This window comes from Balaenoptera ricei, chromosome 14 (genome assembly GCF_028023285.1).
Source record: "Balaenoptera ricei isolate mBalRic1 chromosome 14, mBalRic1.hap2, whole genome shotgun sequence".
NCBI lineage: Eukaryota > Metazoa > Chordata > Mammalia > Artiodactyla > Balaenopteridae > Balaenoptera > Balaenoptera ricei.
The window spans coordinates 5,983,004-5,995,378 of NC_082652.1; the positions used below are offsets into that span (position 1 = coordinate 5,983,004).

At 57.0% G+C, this 12,375-nt stretch overlaps 1 protein-coding gene across 23 annotated transcripts in view; it reads left to right on the top strand.

Annotated features, from left to right (window-relative positions):
* The first annotated feature begins 509 nt into the window (after positions 1-509).
* Positions 510-12,375, top strand: part of NCOR2 (nuclear receptor corepressor 2) — a 224,427-nt gene continuing 212,561 nt past the window's right edge. For 14 of the 23 annotated variants that reach the window (XM_059894635.1, XM_059894642.1, XM_059894647.1 and 11 more), the window contains exon 1: positions 511-763. The gene's annotated coding sequence lies outside the window, so the exon portion shown is untranslated. Of the gene's footprint in view, positions 764-12,375 lie in introns of all 23 variants that reach the window. The other 9 variants (XM_059894643.1, XM_059894648.1, XM_059894644.1 and 6 more) reach the window with 2 other exon arrangements.

The window sequence follows — 12,375 nt, forward strand, 5'->3', positions numbered from 1 at the left end:
GTGTGGGTCCCTTAAAGGCCCTCCCCATATGACCCCTCCCCATGCACTGGCCCCTCCTGAGTTATAATAGCTGAAACGCTATTCCGGAGAAGTATCTGGGGCTGGGGAGGAGGAGGGCGTACGGGCCGCAGGAGGAGGAGGGGGCGGGATGGGGAGGCGCTTTCCCCCTCCTTCCTCCTTCGCGGAGCTGCTAAAAAGAAACTCAGCGTCGCGCCCAAGTGTGTGTGTATCTGTGTGGCAGCCCGTGCACGCGCGAGTGGGTGCGCGCAGGCCCAGGGGTGGCGACGCGGGCCCTTTAAGGAGCCCGAGGGGGCCGGGCCGGGGCGCGTCTGTGCGGGCGGGGAGCCAGGAGCCGGGAGGCCGAGCCGCCGCCTCCCGGGCTCCTGCCCCGCCCCCTCCTCCCCCTCCCGCCGCCGCCGCCGCCGCCGCCACCGCCGCCACCGCCGCCGCCGCCGCCGCCGCCGCCGCCGCCGCCGCCGCCGCGGAGCGGAGCCGCGGGCAGGCCGGGCCGCACCGGAGCCCCGCGTCCGCCCGCGTCCCGCCTGAGCCGTGCGCCCGCGCCCTGCGCCCCGCGATGCGCGCCAAGTTGCGGACCAGGGACCCGGGGCTGGCGCCCTAGGAGGCGGCGGCGGGAGGATCGCGCCCCGGCTGGAGGCCGGGCCTGCTGCGCGCCCCCAGCCCGATCGGCACCGCCACTTGCCTGAGCGCCCGGGCAGCCCGAGCGCACCCCGAGCTCGGGCGCCGCCGCCTCCACCTCCGCAAGGTGAGTTGGGGCCGGGGGTCCCCGCGGAGGGCCGGGGTGAGGCGCAGGGCGCGCTTCCGGGGGAATCGGGGAAGATCGGGCGGCGCACGCGGCGGAGTTGGCGGGGCCCCTGCACTCCCGAGTTGGCGCTCTCGGGGGTGGCCTGCTGGGGAGTGAGGCGCCTCGTAGACACTGCGGCCCGCGTGCGTGGAGGTGCCGGGGAACTTAGGGGAACTCCAGCTCCCCAGCGAGGGGGCGGGCAGGAGGGAAGTGGCGTGGGGGTGGGCAGGCGGGGGGCGCCCTGGAACTGCGTAGGGCAGCCCCCCACCGTGTGCCACAGCCCTGGGGGCATGGCCGCCATGCGCCTCCCTCCTCCCCAGGCGGCCTCGGACTTAGGGGGGTGACACTGCGCCTTATTTTCCAGCGGGCAGTGCGGCTATGGGGAGCCCCTGGAGATGGCACCCTCGGCTCCCCGGCCTGGCTGCTGCGGAAGGCGCCTGGGGGGTTCCCGCCACCGGGGAGGGGGTGTTGGCGGTGGCGCTCCTGGGCGAGGGACCGGAGGGCTCTGGGTGGGGGTCTCCGGGGAGAGGCACCCCTTGCTCCCCCCTCCCCCGTGGGCTGGTGTTCCTGGTGTCTGGGCCTGCCTCCCGCGGCTGGTGACGCCTCATTGGGCCGCCTCCTGGTCCCTCCCCCAGGCTGTGCGGATACTTGGGATGCCACTAGTTTGGGAAGTTGGAATTCGGAGCTGATCCCACTTGGGCTGGACCCGGAGGCCCCAGGCCCTGGTGCTGGGGGAGCACCCCCAGAGACTTGGAGGGGAGTGGGGGGGACCCGTGGGGCGCGCCTTCCCAACCCCGGACGCTTGCAGGAAAAAGCCCGAGGGAGGGAGAGAGGGCTAGGCAGGCGGGCGGGCGGGAGAGACACGCTGTACCTGTGAGCTGCTGTCGCCCGGGCCCAATTAGCGTGGGGCGCCCGGCGTTATTTTTACATTGTAGGTTTATTTTTTTGGAAGCGAGGGCCCTCCCGCCGCCTGTCGTGCGCTCCTGCTCTCCGAGGGTCTGGTGCAGGCAACGGAGGCGGATCTGTTCTGTCGGCTCAGCCTCCTCCCTTCCTCCCCCTCCTCCTCCACCCCTGTTGGTGAGAACTGGTTTTATTATGATTTTTTTTTTTTTTCCCCTTTTGCAGATTTGGAGGAAGGATGTGTGAGGGAGGTAGGGAGGAGGGAAGGGGAGAGGATCCCTGTGGAGTTCTGGGCTCGTTGGGTTGTGTTATCGGTGGCCTTGACTTTGCCCTTTTAAAACCAGATCTGGGTCCCCGCGGCTGCTTTGATAGAAGGGGCTCTCCGGGCCAGGAGTGAGCTGGGAGGGCGTTCCAGGGCATTGTTGTGTACCTCGTCGTGGGTGGCCTTTTTTTTTCTTTTTCTTTTTTCTTTTTTTTTGGATTGGTGGGTGCGGGGAGAGCCCTCAGAGAAAGGAAGAGATGTGAGCTGGGATAGCTGAGCCATTCACAGCCGACTCTGCAACTCAACGCCTTGGGTTGGAATCATACTTTTGCCACTTTACTGGCAGTGTGACCCTGGACAAATTACTCAACTTCTCTGTGCCTCAGGCTTCTCGTCTGTAAAGTGGGGTAAAAATAGTACCGAGTTCAGAGGGTTGTTGTGAGAAGTGAGGTGGTAATACATAGAAGGTATTTGTATATGTGTTACTACAACCACTGTTACTGTTGTTGTTATGATTCCTGGGTTCTAAAACTTGGACTTTAATCCAATGGCCTGGACATTTTGTGAGAAGGGGCTGCCTTGCGTTTTGCCTGGAGATCTGGTGAAGGGAAGGGGTCTTCTTTGCACCCCCCTTTGCTTTTCCCCGTGAGGACAGAGAAGGGCAGGTGGCGTCTTCAGCCCATTGAACAGATGCACAGACCGAGTCCAGCTGGCCCGGAGCCGGCGGTGAGCGGGGAATCGGCGGCGGCGGTGGGGCGGCTGCCAGGGCATCCCGGGCGCTGTCTGGCTTCCCCGCGCCGGCTGCCGTGTCCCTGCTTGGAAACTTAACCACCGCCGCCGCCGGGTGCCCGGGGAGTCTGCGGTACCCAGACGTGGGGGCGGGAACGCAGCGGGCCCCAGCCCCGGCCTCTTCCCACCGAGCTATTTACGCTTGCTCCGGGATCAATACTATTGATAAATCCATGTAAATGGTAATGTGGCTGTCAGGCCCCGCTGAGGGATGGAGACCCCTCGTGGGGCAGCGCGCACCCCCCTCCCTCCCTCAGCGAGGGTTTGGCTACGTGGGAAGGATTTATTTGGCATAATCCGTTCTTTTCGCCCAATTAATAATACTCATACCACCTCCTAAAGATTTCTGAGAGCTCTGCAAACACGAATTTAGCTGCGTGAAAGGCCTGAGCTGGGAAGGCTTGATTGTTCCCAGGGCATGGGGGTGGGAGGACTGGCGGGGCTGATGCTTGCCCGCTGGCTGGCATTGGAAAGAGGCCCCAGGAGTCCCGGCCCCCAGCGTCTTGCCATTCAGGCTGGATGTGGAGGCTGCCTGGTCCGGATCCACCACCCCCCTCCCCACCCCGCCCCGCCCCGCCCCCGACTGCAAGTTGCACCGGGGAGGTACCTTGTGCTGTGTTCCCACCCAGACCTGAGGCCTGTGGGTGGAGAAGTTGGAGGGGGCTCCCTTCTTAAGAAGCAGAGATGCAATAGGCAGGAGAGCTGGGACTCACCGCTTCCTTCCAACAGCTCTGAGAACAGAAAGTCCCCCACATCAAATGCTGCCTCTGACAGTAGGGGGTTGAGAGCTTTTATTTGTGTGTGTTTTTCCCTCCTCCTCTGTTTCCTCTTCATCTCTCTAGTGCCAACAGCAGCCTCCCCAGGTGACACCTCCGAGACTGGACTCCCTGCAAGGGGAACAGCTTGCGGGAACTGGTCATTCCTGCCCCAGGCGCCCAGGAAAGGGGGCCAGGAGGGGACCTGAGCCTGGGCTGCTGCTTGGGGAGGGCCAGGCTGTCCAGGGTCAGGCCAGGGGTGTCATCTTAAAAGGCTTGTCCCATGGGTGGGTATGTGGAGCCCCCAGGGAAGTGATCCTTGGAGGGGGGGAAGGGACTTTACAACCTGTCAAGTGAACTTTTGGCCTAGGAGCTGGAAAATACTATGTATAATGCAATAGTAATAACAGCCAACACATAGAAAGCCCTTACTATGTGCCAGGATCTGCCCTCAACAGGAATCTACCCCTTTACTCTTCATTACCATCCTGTGAGGTCAGGGCTATTATTATCCCATTTTATAGATGGTGAAATGGAAACCCAGAGAGGTTAAATGACTTGCCCAAGGTCACACAGTTTGGATGTGGAGCTAAGAATTAAGACCTGGGATTACTCATGGTTGCATTGGTGCAGCAAGAATGAACATACTGCAGACCTGCTCTGTAGAGCTGCCATAGAGGATAGGAAAAAAGAAATTATGTTTCTTATTTGAGCAGCACCTGCAGATCTTTGCCCCAGGGGGCCCGGAGACTGAGAACTTGTTCTTTCCAGGATTTGGGGAGGGGCAGTGCCAGAGGCAGGTCTGAAGTTTCTTTGAAGTCTCCTTTTATCTTAAACATTCATGCAAATTTGGCATTCGCCCTGGCGATGGGGCTGTGTTTATTTTGAAATGAAAACATGGTTTTGAATTATTTAGCATGGCATATAACGGGACTCCAGAAAGCTGCATCAGATGAGTGTCTGTATGCTGGCGGGCAGCCCTGGGGTACTTTGTAGCTGGAGACCTTGAGAGGTCCTGGGGCGGATGACAGCTTTTTCCTATTTTCCAGATGAGGGCGCAGGTCAGAGGTGCCAGGCCAGCCCAAGGTCGCAGGGTGGTGTGACTTTTGCTTATGATGATCAAAATCATCATCATTATCTTTCTTTTAGACCAAAGTGAGGCTTTTCTGCCTGAGCACTTCCATACCACCACGCCCAGCTGGGCTCAGGCTAGCCCTGGGGGAAGGAACTTTCGGTTTATAGATCCATAAAGAATCATCCTAAACCAACAGTAGAGGACAGTCTGGGAGTGTTTTGTCCGAGAGATCCACACCTCTGATCATTTCAAGTTCTGGTGAGTTGAAGTTCCGGCTTAGCGATGTGCAAGCAGAGTGCCCTGGGGCTGGTCCCTGCCCCTCTGAGAGTTTGGGTACCCTGGTCTGTACACTGGGCACAGTGCCCACTGGGGGTAGGGGAGAGGATTAAGGGGCTGAAAGTGAGAGCGCTGGGTTTGATGTTCAGCCCTACAGTTTCAAGCTGTGTGACTCTGGACTGGTTGCCTAACTTCTCTGAGCCTCAGTTTGCTCATCTCTAAGATGGGGATGATGATGATGATGATGATGCTACTTCTGATTTTATTGTTGTGAGGACCCGATGGACGTCATGATATATCACAGGAGCTGTTGCTACTTTACCCCCCACCAACCATTGGAGAGGAAAGGCTTCCCGCTGTAGAATTTATTGTTCACCCCAGGTCCTCTCTGACAGGCTGGTTGGACACAACCCCTTCCTCCCTCTAAAGGGCTGCTGGGAGGGATCCTCTCACGGCATAGTCTCTTCACCTGAGCCCCAGGCCTGGGCTTGTTGCTCTCTGGAGGCGGCAGGCTCCTCTCCTGTCGGGCTGGTTGGTGATTCACAGATGTGCCCAGCTCTCTCCCTGGGCCCTTGAAGGCTGAGGTTTTCCATTCCGCCTTTAATCCCCCAGTGCCTGTCAGGCACTGAACTTGGAGGGCTTGGGCAGCCTGGAAAGTGGGGGAAAGACTGATGGGGAGGACACAGGGAGCCTCCTGCGGGGGGCCAAGTTTCCCCTTCACCTGGCAGCGGGGGGGCGGGGATGGTTCTAGAAGGGGCTCCTTTGAAGTCAGACCTGATTCAAATCCTGCTTCCCTCAGTTAAAAACTCAGCCAAGTCTCTGAACTTCCGACCTCAGTTTCCTTATCCTTAAGTGGGGGAGGGGTGGAAAATATCGCCCCCTCAGAGGACCAACCATAGCTGCGCTGCCCAGTCGCTCCCAGCGATGGTGGGAACTGTTCTAGATCTTTGCTGTCCCGGAGCCACTAGGTGTGTGGGGCTCTTGAGCACGTGGCTAGCGCTGTCGGAACTGGTAATTTTATTCCATGTTAATTAACTTAAATTTAAAAAGCCACATGTGGCTGTGCCTGCTGGCTGCCCTGATGAGAAGGCCCAGGGCTGGATGATGAAACAAGATTCCGTGTATGGGAGCAGGGCCTGGCTCTTAGCAGCTGAGTGTTTTCCTTCTTCTGTGTGTTTTTTTTCTGCCTGGTGCCACTGGATCCTTGTCATCTTGGAAGGACACCCCCTCCCCCCTTGTGTGGTCCTGTTTCCCAGCAAAGCCCGAGGCTCTCCCGGGTGCTGGCCCGGGCTCCTCTGCCCTCCGCCCACCTCCCCTTGCCCCCCTTCCTAATGTCTCCACCCCCTCCTGTTCCACCAGCCTCTGGGGCAGCTCTGGCCAGGAGACCTTTCTGTGATGGTGCGAACGTTCCGGACCTGCCCCATCTGCCCAACACCTCAGCCACTCTCCACTCTTCAGGTGGCGCTGAGCACCTGAAGTGATGTTAGTGCCATCTAGGCTCTGAATGTTATTTGCTACTTGATTTTAATACGTTTAAAATGTGACTAGTGGGCACCGTCCCTCTTGGGCAGCTTGACCTTAGAGCCTTGCCTTCTCTGTTGACTCAGGGCCAAACGCCTGTATTCAGGCCACTGGCTGGATGATGTTCTTACCCTTCTTGGTCCTACCAGGCCACCGTCCCTGAGACTGGAGAGCTGGCTCAGTGTCCCCCACTTCCTTCCCTGGCTGTCATTTCTCGAGCACAGGAGACAGCCCCAGGTCTGTGCAAAGTGTGGGCAGCTCCCACTGGGAGCTGAGCTCAGGTCCATGGGTCTTGGACTCAGGCTCAGAGGAATCCCGGTTCGTAGAGATGATGGTCCAGCCCCCCCTTGTCTGTTTCTGCACCTGCAGATACATCCGGAAGGCCTGCTTCCCATAGGGGCCGCCATGGTCCATATGTTTTTCTGCTATGAATTAACACATTATGGATGTCTTTCCATGTAGATAACAACTAGATTAACTTTTTTTTTGGCGCGGGGGGATAACGTTACTTTTATTTGTCATTTGAAAAATACAGAAAACCAAAAAGTAACGCACTGAAACCCTGCCACTTGCCTCGGGCTTTACAAAAACGTATTTTACTACAAGACAAAGCATGGGCCTGTTAAAAAATTAAAACAGAGCCCAGAGGTGTCGAGGGAAGTCTCATTCCTGTTCCTGCCCTCCCGTTTTTCTGTCCCCCAAGGCAGATACACATGGGAAAAGTTTCCTCTCAGAGATGCTCTGGCCATATGTCCACCTCACAGGGACTTGGATGTGTGTGCTCCGTTTAAAAACAAGCACACAAATGATATCACACCTTGTTCACATCTTACTTTCCTCCTTTAAATTATAATACATCTTAGGAGTTTATTCTGGAATATATAGAGGGCAGGGGTTAGCAAACTATGGCCCATGGGCCAAATCCAGCCCACCTCCAGTTTTTATATGGTGCGCAAGCTAAGAATGGTTTTTACATTTTTTGGTGGTTGAAAAAAATAAAAAGAAGAAGAGTATTTTGTGACGTGTGAAATTAAGTGAAATTCAAATTTCAGTGTCTGGAAGTAAAGTTTTATTGGAACGCAGCCATGCCCATTCATTCATATGTAGTCTGTGGTGGTTTTCAGGCTATAGCTGCAAAATTGCGGAGTTGTGACAGAGGCCGGAAGGCCTCCAAAGGCTAGAATATTGATTCTCCTGGCCTTTACAGAAGACATTTGCCGACCCCTGATAGAGAGCTCCCACATTCTTTTTAACTTCAGCATAACCTTCCAGGGTTATGTCAAGGAAACTGGGGCCCTGATGAGTTTGAGGGTCACACTGAGCAGGCCCGAAAACCCCTCCTTCTGCCTGGCTCGCTGTTCTTGCTGAGTTATGCTGATGCTGTTGAAGAACGCAGTAGGGCAGTGGGGATGGTTAAAGCAGATGACCTTTGGCACCATTTTTTTGCCTCTTAGATGATGTTTGAGGCTATAATCCCTTCTGTCCAGCGCTACAGAGTTGCTGTAACACCTTCTGTGTGGTGCTACATAGTTTTCACAAATTTTTGCAAAGTCACGTAGAATCCATCTTGTTTCCCTCTTTGCTTTGACTGTTAGGACGCTCGGAGCCAAGTCTGCAGCCTGCCTTCAGCAATCTGATCTGGTCTGTGTTTTGGTTTTACCGACTTCATCCTGATTTCAGATTGGTTTGTCCCTGATTTTTCTTTTTGTCTTGACCTTGCTCTCTGATTTTTAAAAAAATTAATTAATTGATTAATTAATTAATGTTTGGCAACGCTGGGTCTTTGTAGCTGCGCGCGGGCTTTCTCTAGTTGCGGCCAGCGGGGGCTACTCTTTATTGTGGTGCGCGGGCTTCTCATTGCGGTGGCTTCTCTTGTTGTGGAGCCTGGGCTTTAGGCGCGTGGGCTTCAGTAGTCGTGGCTCGTGGGCTCTAGAGCACAGGCTCAGTAGTTGTGGCGCATGGGCTTAGTTGCTCCGCGGCATGTGGGATCTTCCTGGAGCAGGGCTCGAACCCGTGTCCCCTGCATTGGCAGGCGGATTCTTAACCACTGCGCCACCAGGGAAGCCCTTTGCGCTCTGATTTTACCTTATCCTATGCATTCCTGACAGTTTTCTCAGTTCTTGAGGGGTGGGCTGGAGCAGGCAGGAGTAAAGGAGGGGAAAACACTTGCGAGATGTTTCCAGGTTTGTTCCCCCTGAGTGCCTGCGGGGTGGTGAGTGGGTGGTCTCCTAACAGATGATTCCAGAAGGAAATCAAGGCCCCATGGAGTGTCTTAACCAAGGTCATACCCTGGGCAAGAACCAGGGTCTTTGGGTGTCCATCCTGGGTCAGACTTGGGAAGGTGACAGTGAGTGAGTTGGAAGGTGCAGGATCCCTGTTGGAGGCCCCGGGGCCCTTGGGAGCCACTTGGCCTGAGGGAAGACCCTGCAGTGGGGTAGGTGACGAGCTTCCCACTCCTGGGTGGAGGGTCACTCCTGTCTGTTCCATATCCGGGGCCCAGGGATCTTGGAATTGTTGCGGTGGCAGTGCTGCGGGTGTGTCCGCATGGAGGGGCCTCTGGGCTCCGCTTCCAGCCTTGGTGCTCTGCGGATGCTTTCCCGTGTTTCTGCTTCCTTCTGTTGACCCTGGGATATTTCTCTGAGCTGGAAAGGAAGTGGGGGACAAAGTCACCCACGGGTGGAATCAGATGACACCAGCAACTGGCCGCCCACTGGAGGGCATGTGTGGGTGTGTCTCCCGGAGACCCGGGGGCCCAGGTTCTCTGCCTCCTGTCTCCTGGGGTTGGCTTGGTTTTTGGTGACGTGTGTTTGTGTTTTAGGGCTTGTGAACGGAGCTCAAATGAGCCACGGGGCGGAGTCCGGTGTCTGCCTCTTACTGGCTGTGCGATGCAGCCTAGGACAAGTGATGGAGCCTCTGTGCAGAGCTTCTCAGTTTACTCACCAGTGAAATGGGGTGATGAATGACACACGACCTCAGAGGGTCTGGTGAGGCAAAGGGAGCTGAGGGGCTATTTGAGGCGCGAGTCCGTCCTTCAGGCTGTGTCTTAGTCCCTCTCCTTGCTGTCTGCGGCTCGTAAACCCGCGGAGCCCGCCCTGGGGCCAGGCAGGTGGATCCAGCAGCCTCCTTCCCTTTGTCCCAAAGGGGCTTCAGGCCCGATCTGTCCCAAAACGGACCCGCGGTCCCCGCTCGCCCCCAGACCCCCCAGCCTGGGCTTCCTCCCTGAGTGTGGGGCCGAGCCAGAGAGCTGGGGGTCACCCCAGCTGCCCTCTCACCCGCCCAGCGCCTGCAGAAGCCTCCATCCTGCCCCCAGTCTTTTCTGTGCAGAGCTGCTGGGTGGACCCTGTGGGTGAGTGCCCTGACCTGACTCAGAGCCCCATGAGCCCTCAGGGCTTCCCGGCGCTTCTTGCATGAAATGCAGGCCCTTCTCACTGCCTCGGAGGCCTGTCTGCCCCGGCGTCTGCTGACCTCCGACCTCCCCTTGGTGGCCACCCCTGCAATAACTGTGTGCTATATTGGGGGGGGGGGACTTCTGGCCAGGAGGTCAGGAAGGGTGGGTGGGAGGGGAGTGGGTTTTTCTTTGTGGCCCAGGGGGCCTCTCTGGGAGATGATGGCAGTCAGAAGTCCCTGAGGCCAGGCCCGAGGGTGCACACAGCAGGGGGCCCCGTGGGGAGGGGGTGCCTCGGGGGTCCCTGCTTGCCCTCACGCTGAACTCCGGTGCCCGCCGCAGACCCTCCGGGAGCATCGCCCAGTGCTGCTGTCTCCGTGGCCATGGCAACTGCCTGGCACCGCGGCCCTGCTCGTTAGGCTAACGAGGCGAGCCTGCTGGGCCAAGGTGGGGGGCCGGGGACGTGCTGCCCTGGGGCTCAGTGGGGCTCGTCCACCAGGCCACCGGGCCAGGAGCGGAGCGGGGGCCCTGGACGGATGCTGCAGAGCCCAGCGGGAGTCAGGGGTCCCCAGGGTCCTGGGGGCTTGGGCCAGGTTTTCAGGGTGGGGTTCTGGTGGGAATTAGGTGTGGTGGTGACTCCTGGGTTACTCCTGTGACCAGTTAAACTAGGGGAGGATGAAAGCGGGGGGAGAGATTGGGAGGTGCCCACTTTTCCCTGCCCCCCACACCCACCGTCTCCCACCTTCCTGAGTATTCTTAACCATTTTCACTTTTGCCCACTTCTCTGCCTGCACTCCATCTAGGCCACCGTACTGGGTGGAATGGTGTCCCCTCCCCCAATTCATGTGCTTCCCAGAACCTCAGAAGGAGACCTTATTTGGAAATAGGGTCGTTGCAGATGTAATTAGTTAAGATGAGGTCATGCTGGAGTAGGGTGGCCTTAAATCCAATAGGACTGGTGTCCTTATAAGAATAGAAAGTCGTGTGAAGATGGAGGCAGAGAATGGAGTGATGCGTCTACAAGCCGAGGGTTGCTGGCTAGATCCATGGAACAGACTCCCTCGGAGCCTCCAGAAGGGACCACTCCACCCGACACCTCGATTTCAGACTTCTGACCTCCATAGCTATGAGAGAATAAATTTGTATTGTTTTAAGCCACCGAGTTTGTGATAGGTTGTTATAGCAGCTCCAGGAACCTAATACAGCTCTCATCATCACTTGCTTGGACTATTGCAGTAGCCTCCTCACCAGTCAGCCTGACCATCTGTTCCCCACATGGCAGCCAGAGGCTTTTCTTTCAGGCCTGTCCCTCCTGTGCTCAGAGCCCTCCTATCTCAGACAGCATAAAAGCCAACTCTTTATCTTGCTTACAAGTCCCTGCACAGTCTGTGCCCCCCCGCCACCACCACCAATTCCCTTTCTGATCTTCTCCCCTTGCTCACACTCTGTACCAGCCACACTGACCTCCTTGTTGAAATGCACCTGACATGTGCCTGCCTCAGGATCTTTGCACTTGTTCTGCCTGCAACACTCTTCCCCCAGGTGTCCGTGTGACTTGTGTCATTTCTTTGCCATCTTTGCTCAGATGTCACCTTTTCTGTGGGTCCTTCTCTGGTCTTAATTAAAATTGTACCCTCTCCTCCTCAAGCCCTCTCCTTCCCTCCTTCACGTGTCTCCTTCTGATGAACTGTGGTTTTATCTGTTTAACTTGCTATTGTCTGTCATCCCTGCTAGAATGCATGTTCCAGAAGGGGAGGGACTTTGGTCCACATTCCCTGCTGCATCGCCATTCTAGAACAGCTCTGGACACACAGTAGGTGCCCAATAAATGTGTCGAATGTCAGGTTCTGGCTGGGCATGGCCTGACCTGGCATCCCAATGCAGGATGTCTTGGGATCCCAAGTTGTCTGTCTTTCCCTGCATCTGATACCTTTTCCCTCACCTGTGGCCCTCCTCAGACCCCCGGAGCTTGCTGGGCCTTCAGCTGCTCCCTCCCTGTCTCCCCTGTGGGTGGTCATGACAGTCCCCTGCAGAGCAGAGCTGATTCATGAGCTCTGGAGTGGCTGGGGTTTGAGATAATAAGGTCCTGGCTACTTCAGGCCTCAGTTTTTCCATCCACAAAATGGGCACAATCAGATTGCTCATCTCTCGAGGCTGTTGGGAGCATTAAGTGAGGTCACACAGGAAGGGGCTTGCTGCCTGACACTGAGAGCACAGAGAAAGACTTCAATCCGATCGGTGCTTGGTGGTGGTGGTGTCAGTTTGCTGTGCTGGTTTTTAGAGGAAGGGTGAGACATCATAGCTGAATGACTCCAGGTGCCTGGGGGACTTTAAGCCCATGTTCCCTTAGGCAGGTGGCCTCTGGATGCTCTTGTGACCTGAGACGTCTCCTTCCTGGCCCCATGCACCCGTCCCCTCCATCACAGGAAGGTAAGCTCTGCAGGGTCCGAGGGGGGCATTCCCAGGGCCTGCGAGGCCTGTCTGTTGTTGGCTGAGAGAGAAGACCCCAGGTAACTTCACGGAACCCAGGGGCAGGAGGAACCCTTCTCCCTTTCTTGGGCTGGGTTCTTCTTTCACTCTGTGCCTCAGTTTCTGCATCTGTAAAATGGG